We start from the raw sequence: 15,415 nt of genomic DNA, 5'->3' as shown, positions 1-15,415 counted from the left end.
TTTTGTAAGTCACTTAACCTCTCAGTGCTTTGGAGGGAATTTCTCCATCTGGTAATGACTTGGATAAAGACATAGATGTTAGTTCATAAATTTTTTTAAATGACACAGCTGGGAGGGATAGCCAAGTCAGGATCTCTAAAGTTCTTGACAGCCTGGAGGTTGAATTATTGCTTGTTGGCCATGTTACAGCAGAGATTCCTTTTGAGTACGGGTTGGGCTAAGTAGTTGTGGAAGTCCTTTCCCACCCAAATTCTCTCTCTTTTACACATAGACTCCCCTCCCCCCAACCAAGGGGTGTGACTAGATGATAAGTAAGATGCCTTCGGGCTCAAACAGGAAGTTTTTTTAAATTATTTGGTGGTGGGGAGTATGAGTTTAGCTTGTACTCAAGCTACTTAGAGGCCAAATTCCTGTGAAGAGACAGCCGGATGGATTATTTTAATAGCTTGCTAGCTGCTATCTTGGTGGCTAATCTTTTCTTCTCCAATCCATCCCTTACACTGCCAAAATAATCATCCCAAGGTATAAATTTGCCCTATTGGTATTTCCCTATTTCAAATTCTTGCATGAAAAAAATCCAATTTGAATACCAAAAAAGTATACAGATTTAATTCCTAAGGCACAAATCATTTTCCAACTTAAAAATCTTTAACTCCCTATTGTCTTTATGATAAAATACAGCCTTCAAAATAAAAACAGAAAGAAATATTTAAAGTTCTTCACAATTTATTCTTGATAACTATGTGCCAAGGTAAAGTCTTAAACAGAAAGCTACCAAATGATCTTCTTGTGGTGTGTGTGTGTAAGGGTGGCTTCTCTAGCTGCAGTTTTAGTGCTGTCCTCACATTTGTTTTCCCCCATAGGATGGTGTTGGGGTTCCACATCTCCCCACTACGTTCCACTTCCAACTAAAGGTCCTTTTTATGTCAATTAGAGCAGGTATAAAATTCCTAGCTATACTCCTGCTGTAATATATATATATAAGACATCAATTAAAAAAAAAGGGTACTAAATGCAATGAGGGGATTGCTTAGATGATCTATAAAGTCTTTTAAATTCTAACTATGTGTTTATTAATAACACATTAGAAAAAACAATTTTATTTTCAGGTCCAAATTCTCTCCCTTCCACTACCGAGGAAAGTTTGACAACCAAAGCCCATCACAAAATGTATAGTCAAGCAAAACAAATTTCTGCTTTTTATTGTGTGCATGTATATATATGTATGCATGTGCGTTTGTATATGTAATATATATATATATATATATATATATATATATATATATATTTATTTATTTATTTTTAAAAGCAATCTGGGTTAAGTAACTTGTCCAAGGTTACACGGCCAGTTATTTCTGGGTGTGGTGCTGAGTATCTGAGTTCGGATTTGATCCCTAGGTCATCCTGACACAGGGGCTGGTGCTGTTACTCACTCAGCCACTTGGCCTCCCCTTGTAATATATATTACATATTGTTTTGTCCAAAAAAATTTTTTTTTTTGCTTTTTCCTAATCAAATGCTCGGTATTCATGCTATTTAGATAACTGTCCAAAAGGTGGCAGTGTTGTTCTGTCACACAGGCCTCTCAGACACTATCCGGGGACAGGTTATATTTTTAAGTGACCAGAAAGTGGCTCTAACACCACATAAATCACGTAACTTGGAACTTCTTATGGCTTTATATGCTATAATTAACCAAACTGAAATAATCACTTCCTTATACTTTGGAACAACAGGTTACTCAATTTAGAAATTTCCTTCACTTTCCCTTCTCTTTCTTTATTTTGAAATCAGTAAAATGAAAGCAAGTTTAAATGACTCCAAATGTAACCCTCCATTATAAGCATATGCTCCTTCACTGGGTTAACATGAAAACTTTGAGGTCAGAAGCCTTAAGACCTTATACCCAGGTACATTAACATTGTCTTACTTACCCAAAACTGGGGCAGGGATTGGGGATAGAGTATCATAGAGCAATTCCACAACCAGGGACTTGGATTATTTCTTTTTACCAAATCTGGGTACATATTTTGGAGTATTGTAATTCAGAGACAGCTGGGCAATGTTTTAACCAAAGATCCAATAATCTGTTTATTCATTTAAAAATTTACTGCATATTTTTGTCTCTTTCTCTAAGACAACCACTCCCCTGGTTTAGGCTCTCATCTCTCACTCAGACTATCGTAATAGCTTCCTATATGGTATCTTGGTACCTAAGTTCTTCCCTCTCCAATCCATACTTCACATACTTGTCAAAATAATTGTCCAAAAGAATAAATTTACCCTGTTGTTATTCCCCTATTCATAATTCTTGCACGAAAAGTATAAATGAATACTAAAAAACTATACAGATTTAATTCCTAAGGTGGGTGAAGTCTGTAGTGGCTCCCTATTATCTGATAAAATACAGACTTCTCATAAAACAGAAACTGATGTTGAAAGCTCTTCACAACTTAGCTATAACTTTCTATAGTCCAGATATATTCTCATGCACCTTATGTTCCAGCTAAATTGGCCCACTAGGCCCCCAAATTGGCATTCATTTTTCACCTTTGTCCCTGCACAGCTGTCACCTCCACCCCAGTGTCTGAGACACGCTTCCTTTTCACCTCAGGGTCTTAGATGTCAACAAGCATTTAATAAATGCACATAATAATGCACCAGTGCTAAGGGCTAGAAAGACAAAGAAAAGCAAAAATGCTCCCTGCCCTGGAGAGGCTCACAATCTAACAGGGAAGACAGTGTGCCAAACACCATGTGCAAACAGGACATAGGCGGGATGGTGGGATTAAAGGTGACCTCAGAGGGAAGGCTCTGGCATTAAGGAGAATCTTTCTTCAGGGCTGAGCGCAAAGGATGCCTCCTATAGAAGGTTTTCTTGATTCCCCTATTTGTTCATTCTCTCTGCGTTTCTCCTCAAATTATCTTATACTTATTCTGTGGACACCCCACCTGACACTTGAGAGCTGTGAGACTATAGGCGTCTAATCCTTTTGAGCCTCAGTTTCCTGAGGGAAATATTGGGGCAGCTAGCTCTCCAGGCACCAACTCTGGAGTCAGGAGGACCTGAGTTGAAATCCGGCCTCAGACACTCAACACTTATTAGCTGTGTGACCTTGGACAAGTCACTTAACCCCAACTGCCCTGCCTTCCCCCCTCCAAAAAGACCAAAAAAAGGGGAAATATTATTGAAGGCATACTCGCAGGATTGTTGTGAGGATTAAATGAGAACCCCTGGAAAGCATTTTAATGATCTTTAAAGTACTATATAAATGTTAGCAATTATTATGCTGATTACATGTTGCATCTTGACTACATGGGCCATTTTCTTTCTTGTTTTTGAATCCTTAGCCCCTTGAGCAAAGCATGTGGTTAAATGTTTGCTGAAATGAATACAAAGTTCAGAGGAGGGAAATTACTGCTATCACTTTTAGTGGTGCAGATCAGAGAAGGCAGGAGGGCACAGTTTTAGCTGGGCTTTGACTGACTGGTAAGATTTCACCAGATGAAATGTGGGCAAAAGTTCAGAGGTGGGAGAAGCTCAGGACTATTTTACTTTGGCTGCAGTCTAAAGTATGTAGTGTGAGACAAGGCTGCAGAGTGTGGATTGGAGCCAGCCTGCCTAGATACAGGGGTGGGGAACATATATATGGCCCTATACGGTCCTCAAGTGCAGCCCTTTGACTAAATCCAAACTTTGTAGAACAGATCTCTCTCATAAAAGGATTTGTTCTATTAAAGCTTGGGACTCAGTCAAAAGGTTGCACCCAAGCACCTAGAAGGCCACATATCACCTTGAGGCCAAAGGTTCTCTACCCCTGGCCCTAGAATGACAATGCAATGAAGATTACATTTTATTTGGGTGGTGGTGAGAGACAGGATCAATGTAAGACATACTGATGATGAGTTAAGTCATAGAGACCTAGGATATAGTCAGTGTGGGAATTTCCTGAAGGGGAACTCTCCCTTGACCAACACAACTTATATAAAAGCTAAGTAGTTGTCTCAGGAACAGAAAGATAACGTGTACAGGATTCCATAGCTATGGTGCAAGTGGCATTTGAACCCAGGTCCTCCTAAAAAGTCTGGCAATCAGTTCAGCTCAGTTATTATTACCTTCTGGGGTTTCCATGTTTTTTAATTCATCCCTCCCAAAAGCAGGCAGGGGAGAGGAAAAGAACTTCATTCACTTAACTGATTAGTCTAGAGAACTGATATACCAGATGAAGGAAGACTGAAGGACCACAACAGATCATACTTTCTATGTGTCACCCTATAGTTAAACTCCTTAACTTAGGAAACTTCCTTCATTTCAGTCTCTCAGATCAGTAGGAAGGAAGTTTGCTGTTGTACCCTGAGGACTGTAAAAGTATATTCCAGGCCAAATTAAACTTTTTTAAAGAGCAAAGAGATTTCAAGAAGGTATATGGTTCAGGTCATGGCAAATTTTACATTATGCCCAGTACTTCAAATAAATAATGCATTTTCTTTCTGTTTCCTCTGCTCCTTATGAGGAACCAAATTCATTTCTTTTTGGAAGCCACCCAACTTAAAACAATATCTTAGGCAATGTTTCTATCTCCACATATTTACCTTGAGTTTAAAGAAAGCTCTTGCTTAGGCTGGAAGTACAAGGGACATTCGTGGGCTTGATCCCAAATGCTGATAAGGCACAGAAGCTTTATTTAACCATCTCCATTTTTCTGACATGGGCTGGTTTGCTTCTCGTTAGGCAGCTTGGTGGCTCTCCACTTACTACACAGGGCTAATGATGATCCTGCTTGGCTTACTGCAGACACCTGATTAAGGTTATTCCTTCAACAGCTCAGAACTCCAGAGCTCAATAGATCTACCAATAGCCCCTTCCTCATCGAAAACATCATTTATCTACAACACAGCTGAAAAGCAGGAGGGGGAAAAAAGCCAAAAAGGCCTCCAAGCAGCCAAAAAAGAAATGGTATCAGATCCAGAGTTCTTTGGGCCCTTGCTTGCAGCTAGTTTACTCAGTATGGCTTATAAAAGTAACTAGCTAGAAGAGGTAGGGTATATGTAAAGAAATACTTGCTGGCAGGAAAAATGAAGACTGCCAGTGGCCCTTGACCAAACACTTGTAAATTTAAAGGACAGCAGGGTGGGGCCACTTATTTAGTACAGTGACAAATATACCTTGATAGCCTCTTATGTCAAAAAACATTGTTACAAGGGCAGCTAGGTGGCACAGAGGAGGTGGAGTCAGGAGGACCTGAGTTAAAATCCTACCTCAGACACTAGACACTAGCTGTGTGACCTTGGACAAGTCACTTAGCCCCCATCACTATGCAAAAAACAAAACAAACCCCCCCTAAAGCATTGTTACAGCATAGTAAACAAATAATACTTATCATGGTGACCCTTCATCATCCATATGTGGTTAAATTATACTAAGAACCTTCTGTTCAAGAAGGCAAGGATGTATATAATTAGCACAGTTAAAGAATTATTTTGTATACAAAATGACTTAAAAATGAAAAATGTTTCTGTGTTTAAAAGGGCAGACTTCCGTTATGTGGAAAATCTTATTTCCTAGATCAGGCACTACATTATAATCGTGGATCTTTGGCAATGTCACAGAACTTTGAAGTTGGAAGAAGCTTTAGTAGCCATCGGTGCACAGCCTCAAGTCAGGAAGACCTGAATTCAAATCCAGCCTCCGACACTTTCTAGCCATCATTTAACCGTTGCCTCAGTTTCCTCAAGTGTAAAATGGGAATAATAATAGCACCTCACAGGATCAAATGAGATAATTTTTGTACAATGCTAAGCACAGTACCTGGCATGCAGTAAGGCATTTAATAAATGTTTATTCCATTCCCCATCTAGTCCAAACTATACATGAGAAGAATCTCCCTATATCCAGCCTCTGCTCAAAGACTTCCAAGGAGATGGAAGCAATCCCTCTTAAAGTTGCCCATTCCACTTTAGGACAGATCTGATTCCACCCACTGCCCCTCATTTGGCCCTCTGAAGCCAAAACGAACAAGTCTAAGCCCACTCTTCCCTAGGATATCCCTTCAAAGACTTGAAGAGAGCTATCACCTCTCTGCAACCCCCAAGTCTTTTTTTGGGCCAAGCACCTCCAGTTTCTCCAACCAAACCCCATAATACATGGGCTTAAAAGGGCCCTTTACCACCCTGGTTACCCTCCTCTGCATTCTTCAGATCATCACCAAAAACTGAACACAGTACTCCAGATGAGGTCTGATGAGGGCAGAGTGCAATGGGGTATGCCCTCAATGAAGCAGACATCACATCGTGTAGCTTCAGATTTCTCTCCCCATTCCCTCAGCCCTTTCAGCTTTTGCTTGCTATCTCCCCTCATTAGAACATAATCTGAAGGGTAAATAAATACTATCTTTTTTTTTTTCCTGCTTCCATTTGTATTCTCAGCACTCAGCCCAGGGCCTGGTACCTAGTAAGCATTTAATAAATATTTGTTTCCTTCCTTTCTTCCATAATCTATCCCATGCTATGTCACCAGCCCTCCTTAAACTAATAAATAATAATAACACTTTGCATTTATGGAGTGTCTTTCATCTGGGCAATCTCAAAGTATTTCACGCACATTCTCACAAAATCCCCGTCAGAAGGCTATCATTATGTCTGTCTCTCAGGCAAGCCTACAAGAAGACTTGGTCATGTGCCCGCATCTGTGTTGTCAGGCCCTGGAAACCATTTCTGTGCTTTATGCCACTCACCTGCCCTTTCTGTTCTGAAGTTACTAGCCTTATGTCTTGTACCCCAAGAAGCTTAATGATAAAAGAAACGTCATATGCACCAAAATATTTCTAGCAGTGCTTTTTGTAGTAGCAAAGAACAAAGCAGGTGCCTGTAACTGAATGGAGAATGATGAAAAAAAAAATGGTACATTAATGCAATGGAGTATTACCACGCCATAAAGAATGGCAGATACGAAGAGTGTGGTTAAGCAGAAAAACAATTATATGAATTGATGCAAAATCAAATAAGCAGAACCAGGAAAACAATACACACAGTCACTACAACAATATGAATGGAAAAGAGAACATCAGCACAACTGCAATGGAAAGCTGTGGCCCCAAAGAATGGATAGGAGAAGGCACTTCCCCTTTTCTATCTTCACAGAGGTGGGGACCGCGCGTATGGATCTCTTCATATAGCACCGGACTTGGATGATACGTTTTTTAGTTTTCTTGAACAATCCCCCCACAATCCCTTTTTACTTTAAATGATAGAGATGGCTCTCTGGGAAGGGGAAGATTAGATTAGGATATATAGGTGATGTAAAAACAAGATACAGTCATTTTTTCCAAGTCTTAGGCTTGCCTTCATACTTCATAGAAGTGCTATTTTGAGGCAGGATTTGCTAGGGCTATAAAAACTGCATGACTCAAACAAATACACTTTTTCGTGGCATTAAGTTGTGAACATTGATTAACTGACATGTGCTGGCCTTGTGCACGGCACCAACTGATACTTAAAAAAAAACAACCCAAAGTCATTCACAGTCAAAGCAAACATGTCCTTTGAAATATTGACCTTTTGTAGGAGTGGTGTCAGGATGATTTTTTTTTAAGGACAAAAACACTCAAGGGGCACTGAGATGGCTGTGTAGGAGCCCTATAAAAAGTGATGACTGGAGAGGCAGAGGTCCTGGGTTCAACGTCCACCTCCACTGACATCAGACAAGTCACTTAAACTTCCCGGCGTTCCGTTTCCTTACCTGCAAAATGAGGGAGTCAGACTTGAGGGTTCCTGGGGTCTCTTGCTATTCTGGAGTTATGATCTTATGAACAAGCTTTGTTTTAATGGCAATTACTAGGGGGAAAACCAATTAACTGCCTACATACACTTGCTCACCTTTGTTCTACTTCCTTGATTTGATTCTCATTTTCCTAGTTTTCATTCCTTATGCCCAATTGAAAAAAAGGGGGAATTTCTTCTAAGAACTTTTGAGATTGGGTGAGATTTTAGCCTTGGCAGCACAATTACCCTTCGGGCAGGTGACAATATTTTCCAGGTGAGCAGGTTTAAGAACAAACATTGTAACAGGTGAAGTGGAAAGAATGCTAGATTTGGAGCTGTAAGACACTGGCCCTGCCACTTCTTAACTGTGTCACCTTGGGTAGGTCTCTTAATCCTTCTGGGCCTCAGTTTCCTCAACTATAACACATGAGGAGGTTGGGCTAAATGCTCTCTAAGGCCCCTTCCAGCTCTAAATTGGTAGTAGAGACTTCTAATTCACTGAGGATTTTTTTGTTATTCCTTCCATGTTGTAGCATTTTCTCTGAATTCAAGAATTTGGATTGTTGCCTGTGTGTACAGGGAGAACTAAATTTGTTAGACTTTTGGAGGATATAAGGCTTTGAAAGTTTTCTAGAGAACCATAAACTGTGTACACCAGAGCTCAGGCTGAGTTCTGACCTATCTATCTTTCCAACATCCTCAGTTGATCAATAGGCTGTGGCTTAGAAGGGGGGAGATAATTATCTTCTGGGTAAACAAATGTTAGAAGAACTTGCTTTTAAGAAAATTTTGGCATTTCCCTCCTTCCCAACCTCCATAAAGTTGAACATTTCCTCTCTCCGCCTCTATTGGCCTTGGAAGACTGTTTTCCAGGTAATTTATGTTTTGTCTTTAGCTATAATGTCTTCCTTGACCGTTAAATTCTAGATCAAACATTTGAATGGCTCATTGTTCTACTTTGTATGATCTGTACTTTGCCTGCTTTCATTTCTTTAAGCACATCCAATTCTTCCCCAGGCTTCCAGAGACAAAGATAGTTAGATCATGTGCCTCCTGCTGCCTTTGCCAGAGGCTGATTATTATAAATAGGAGCAATTTCACCTGTTAGAGTTATTTCCTTTGGAGTAACTCTTGTTTTCTTTCTGTCCTCACTGCTGATGACCTATTTGTCATGGACAGCTACATCCTTAAAATATCTCATTTGACTGGAGAGCAGTGAAATGCCATATTAAGATTTATCTTTTGAGTATGAATTTAATAAATGAATAAGTAACAAATGTCTACCGATTCATAGCTGGATGCATTTCACAAAAATTTGTTCCAATGGATGGTTTTGGCTTTTTTTTTTTTCAGGACAAGAAAAGATGTAAAACTTTGCATCAAATGCACAAATCACTTTCTGCATTAGTGATGGAAGTTAGCTCCAAGTCATTTTTAAAACAGAAGGAATACTTTAACCATAATGGCAAAGTACTTTTAGTTTTATACAATTGTTTTCAATTTTTAAACACAACTATTGCTCTCTCCATCCCAGGGACAGATTAATTATTTTCATCCATCTGCGAGAATAGAAAAAGAGAAGGCCATAACAGTAAGTAGCCCTTAAGGAATAGTTATCAGCATTCAGACACCATGAAATCTTGGAGTACTTCTTGGTCCTTCTGGGCAGAAAAGGGACTGACTGGCCATAAGGGGCTCTAAAACAAGCAAAGGCAGGAGAATGAGCACAATGAAACCTCACCCTTTACTACTAGGTTTTAAAAACTAACTGTGCATATTTTAAATGCCCCAAAATCTGCTTTCTATGCTACATATATATTATTTGTGAGAAAATGGTGGTTCAAATTTATAGAGAGCTTTAAGGTTTGCTAAGGGCTTTACATACTTTCTCTTCTTTGAGGCTCAGATAACTCTGCAAGGTACATACCTATTTTACAGATGAAGAAACTGAGGCTCAAAGATTTAAGTGACTTGGTTGGGATCAACACAGTTAATATGTTAAGTGAGGTGAGATTTGGCCCCAGGTCTTTCTGATTTTCAAGTCCTCTAGGCCATTCTGTCTTGTACTTCCTTATGTTACAGTGAAGGCCCAATTTTCTTTCTTTCCTTTTTTTTTTTATGGAAGGGGAAGGTAGGGCAATTGGGGTTAACTGACTTGCCCAAGGTCACTTGGCTAGTTTTTTTTGGTGTGTGTGTTAAGTGTCTGAGGCCAGATTTGAACTCAGGTCCTCTTGACTTCAGGACTAGTGCTCTATTATTCACTGCACCACCCAGCCACTCCAAAGGCCCAATTTTCAAGCCTTGTTAAGGACACACAAATGTCTGTTCCCAGGTTATGTCTTTAGCCTGAAGGACCCCATGCTTTCCCTCCCAAACCCTAAAATTCGGCTGACAGTTATTTGGAACATAAAGTATTTCCCTTCTCTCCATTAACTTCCAGACCAGAAAAACAATAATTTCCCAATTTATGAATATATACAAAAATAGCACATTTTCTGTCTGTCACTGGAAGAAGTAAATGAGTTTCATTAAAATATAAAAAGAAATTAAGATGAAATAATATCTCTATAATAGACAGTATTTTGACTTTATGCAACTTATTAACTGTGTTACGTTAACCCATAGCATTTATTTTGATTCATACAGGTACAGAAATAGCACATCAATTATAGGTTAAAAATTTAAGCCTCTTAAAGATGCTACTGAAAATTTTTTTTTGCTTTTGGGAGGGCAATTAGGGTTAAGTGACTTGCCCAAGGTCACACAGCTAGTAAGTGTCTGAGGCCGGATTTGAACTCAGGGTCCTCTTGACTCCAGGGCCAGTGCTCTATCCACTGCACCACCTAGCTGCCCCTGAAATTTTTTCCAAATGATGGATATATTATATAAGTTTCAGGTGGGATAGTTCTTTTTAGTGGGATCATGATAAAAAGAGAGTTTTGCCTCTATCCTCAAATATCAAGAAATGATCAAACACAATAACAACAACAAAAAAGGAACATAAAACCAATGTCTGACATTCAACACAATCCAGTAATCATCTTCCCAGCCTCATACTACTCATACGGCGCAATGCCAAGGGGCAGGATGAACATGAAATGGAGCCCAGTTCCCAAGGAGAATACTTTCTTTTGGGGGATATTAATGAACAAACAGATGTAAATATAAGGTAATTGGAGGAGGGGAAGAATGTTAACACTAGGAATTTCTGACAGAAGAGGAGATACATGTTGGGCCTTAAAGAGGCAGAGATGAGGAAGGTGTGCATTCTAGGCATGGAGGTAGGGGACAGAATGCTGAGTTTAAGGAACAATAAACAGGCCAGTCAATACATCATGCCCATGGGGGAGCAATGTGAAATAAATCTGGAAATGTAGTCTAAAGCCAAAGTGTGAGAGGTTTTAAAGGTCAAACCCAGGAGTTTGTATTTTATTCTAGAGGAAAGAGGGAGCCATTGAAGATTATTTATTTATTTGCTTTTTTGGAGGGGAGAAGGCAGGGCAACTGGGGTTATGTGACTTGTCCAAGGTCACATGGCTAGTCAATATCAAGTGTCTGAGGCTGGATTTGAACTCAGGTCTTCTGACTCCAGGGCCGGTGCTTTATTCACTTACTGCATCACTTAGCCACTCCCATTGAAGATTCTTGAGAGAAATGACAAGGTTGGGTTTTCATTTGAAGAAGATTATTTTGTTTGGTTTCATAGAGAATGGACAGAAGAAGGAGATACTGGAAACTGGGAGTCCAACAAAGAAAGTGTTGCAATAGCACAGTTGAAAGGTGATAAGTGCCTCAATTAGGGTGAGTGGAGAGAAAGGAATAAGTGTAACTGCTGTTGTGGAGATAGAATTAATCAGATTTGACAACTCATTAGATAGACTCCCTCACCTGAGGCAAAGGGAAGAGTCAAGGTTGACTCGTTTGGGAATCCACATGGCCAGACTTTAAGCCAAATTTCCATTAATAACAATAACAATAATAATAGTTACAGTTATATAGAACCTATTTATTATGTGCCATATTTGCACTTTGCAAATATCATCTCATTAGATCCTTACAATAACCCTGTAAAACAGGCACAACATTATATCTCTTACAGACAAGGAAATTGAAGCACAGAGAGGTTAGACCTTTGCCCAGCTAATAACAAGACTGGATTTGAACTCAGGTAACAGTTTGAAATCCCAATGAAGTATAAGGACTAGAAAAGTAAGTTTGGGATTCACCTCCTCAAACATGACAGCTGAAGCCACGAGAGAAGGGATGAGCTCACTAAGGGAGGCCACACAGGGAGACAAAAGCAAATCAGAGAGCGCGGTGTCTGCTCATGATTAGGGGCAGGAGAAAGAAGAAAACACAGCTTAACTCTTCCCCTCCCTTCCCTTTCACCTCCATAACCTTCTTGGTTAACCTTGCAATAAAGTATATATTTATTTTCCTTCTTAGAACTTTGCCATTCAAAACATGTAGACACAAGGAAGTAGAGGGGAAAAAAGTAGATGTATTTTTTACAGGTTTCAGTTCACTTACTTGTCACGTAATCTCAGCACCTTTCAAGATATCCTCCTTATCTATATGTATGCTCAGAAATTAGGGTGCAAATTTAGATCTCAGATACCAAAAAATGAATTTACAATCATAGATATATTCATGTCTATGTATGTATGTGAATATATACACATATATGCATATATAGAGATGGTACAACACAGGATTTTCAGCTTAGAGTAAAGAAGACCTGTGTTCAAATTCTGTCCCAGATATTAATTAGCTATGTGTCCCTGGGAAAGTCACTTCACCTCTCTCAGTTTTAGTTTTTTTTTAATCTGTAAAATGGAGATAATAACAACATCTACCTCAAAGGATTGTTGTGAGGAGGAATGAGACTCTAAACTTCAAAGAACTACAGAAACGCTGGCTACCTTGAGTTTACTATACAATGCAGTAACTTTTAGGAAGACTATAACTTTACAAAATGCACTACAGAGGTTCTTTCATCATCTGAAAAAGTACTTTTATGCCCCAGGAAATATGTTGCAACTAATCTCAAATTTGACACCTAGTTACTTAAAAGGACTATAAATAATTACCTTTTCAGGGGTGGCCAGGTAGCACAGTGAGTAAGAGCACTGGCTCCAGTGTCGGGATGACCTGGGGATCGAATCCAGGCTCAGACACTTAGCACCCACCCAGAAACACCTGGCTGTGTAACCTTGAGCAAGTTACTTAACCCCAATTACTTAGGAGCGGCCAGGCGGCTCAGCAAGTAAGAGCACTGGCTCCAGTGTTGGGATGACCTGGGGATCGAATCCTGGCTCAGATACTTAGCACCACACCCAGAAATAAGTGGCCGTGTAACCTTGAGCAAGTTACTTAACCCCGACTGCTTAAAAAAAAAAAAAATTTTCCTTTTCCCTCCTCCTCCCCAGTCCAGAAGAATGATAGTTTTGTTTACATGAATGGAATTTGAATTTCAATTTAGATTCTTGATGAAATAAGTGTATTACTAAAATAATGTCAATCTGTTAAAAACTAAATAAATATATGCAAACGTGTATATAAGTAAATATATACGTGTGTGTGTGTGTAAAAATAATTGGTATATGCCCATATAGTGTCAGGCCAAGAGTCAGGAAGACCAGAATTCAACACCGGCCTCAGACACTTACTAGCTGTGTGACCCTGGGCAAGTCATTTAACCCTGTTTGCCTCAGTTTCCTCATCTATAAAAATGAGGTGGGGAAGGAAATAACAAATCACTCCAGTATCTCTTCCAAGAAAATCCCAAATGGGGCCATGAGAAGTCAGACATGACTGGAAACAACTAAACAACAAATATACCTTTAATTTTTTTTCCACCTAACATAACTTTTTAGTCAACTGCCATATATATAACTGCATTCTCTTAGCTAAATGGGAAAGTTGTACTTTCTTTTTATTTTTTAAGGGTCTACTTTTTTTTTCCTTTGGAGGGGGAAGGTAGGACAATTGGGGTTAAGTGACTTGCCCAAGGTCACACGGCTAGTGTGTGTATGTGTGTGTGTGTGTGCGTGTGTGTTAAGTGTCTGAGGCCCGATTTGAACTCAGGTTCTCCTGACTTCAGGGCCAGTGAGCTATTCACTGTGCCACCTAGCTGCCCCAAGGGTCTATTTTCAATACTGCATTAAGTTCTTATGGAGAGTTGCTTTTAAAATTTGCTTTATACAGGGAAGGTATAAATATTCCAAAATATAGTCTAGTCATCTAAAGGAACATACGTAAGAGCTTAAACTTGTGGGGAATGAAATACACTACAATGTGGCCCAGTGCTTAGGTAGTCTATTTGCTTTGCCAACACTCCTCAACATTAACTCTAAACGAAGGACATCCTAAATAGGATCAGAAGATTTAAAACTGGGAAAGGCTCCAGAGATCATTTAAGTAGAACCTCATCATTTTTTTTTTTTTAAAGCAATAGGGGTTAAGTAACTTGCTCAAGGTTACACGGCCAGTTATTTCTGGGTGTGGTGCTGAGTATCTGCGCCGGGATTTGATCCCCAGGTCATCCCGATACTGGAGCCGGTGCTCTTACTCGCTGAGCCACCTGGCCGCCCCTAAGCAATTGGGGTTAAGTAACTTGCTCAAGGTTACACGGCCAGGTGTTTCTGGGTGGGTGCTAAGTGTCTGAGCCTGGGATTCAATCTCCAGGTCTTCTCAACACTGGAGCCGGTGCTCTTACTCACTGTGCTACCTGGCCGCCCTAGAACCTCATCATTTTTACAGATGAGGAAAATGAGGTCTGGTCAGGCTCCAATCTATAAGTAGTAAGTAGGAGACAGATTCAAACTGAGGTCTCAGGACTCTGAGAATCTGTTGTTCTTTCCACCAGACCAGTAACTTCTTCATTTAATATATTAACAGAATCAGCCTCATAGAAAGAGAAAAGGCTACAACCAGCAGTGGAGCAGACTTGTGAAGAGACCTACTCTTCTCCCCAAAAAGGCCTGGCCAGCAGAGATTTCCCATGTCCCCAGTACAGGAAGGAATCAATGGACAAATAAGGATAATAGAGATGCTTTAAAGGGCCAATGTGAAGACAATAAAAATGACTTGACATATATATAAGTAATAAGGCCATTTAGATGGTGCAGTGTGACCCTGGGCAAGTCACTTAACCCTCCTTTCCTCAACTACCTCATCTGTAAAATGAGCTGAAGAAGGAAACAGGAAACCACTCTAGCGTCTTTGGCAAGAAAACCCCAAATGGGATGGACCATGGAGAGTCAGATGTAACTGAAAATGACTACACAACAGCAAGTGATATAGGTAAATCTAAAATTTAACAAGATGTACAAATAAATAAAGTAGCTCTACAGAAAAATAAAATTGGTAAATGAAGAAAAGCCAAAGAAAGGTAACTAGACAAAGATTAGTGTTCATGCGTGGCTTACAATATGCAGCGATAAAGAGCTTGATATGTTGATGTGTATAAGGAAAAAAATATCTGGCAAGCAGGAGAATAAAACTGAAAGATAAAACAAGAATAAAAGAATTATTTAAGTTAAGGGTTGCATGAGAAAGAAGGACCCGGCACTGAGAAAACACTCCTCACAATACAGACACTATTAAGGCTCTTCAATAGAATAAATATCTAGGTAGGAATGACTTCAGGTCA

At 39.6% G+C, this 15,415-nt stretch overlaps 1 protein-coding gene across 1 annotated transcript in view; it reads right to left on the bottom strand.

The window, feature by feature from the left end:
* BAIAP2L1 (BAR/IMD domain containing adaptor protein 2 like 1) overlaps positions 1-15,415 on the bottom strand; it is a 140,756-nt gene that overhangs the window by 13,446 nt on the left and 111,895 nt on the right. The gene's annotated exons all lie outside the window — the stretch shown is intronic.

Source organism: Petaurus breviceps, unplaced genomic scaffold (assembly GCF_028583685.1).
Source record: "Petaurus breviceps papuanus isolate PSGF00001 unplaced genomic scaffold, PetGlider_PUasm1.0 175, whole genome shotgun sequence".
Lineage (NCBI taxonomy): Eukaryota > Metazoa > Chordata > Mammalia > Diprotodontia > Petauridae > Petaurus > Petaurus breviceps.
This window is presented reverse-complemented; position numbering and strand designations above follow the sequence as displayed.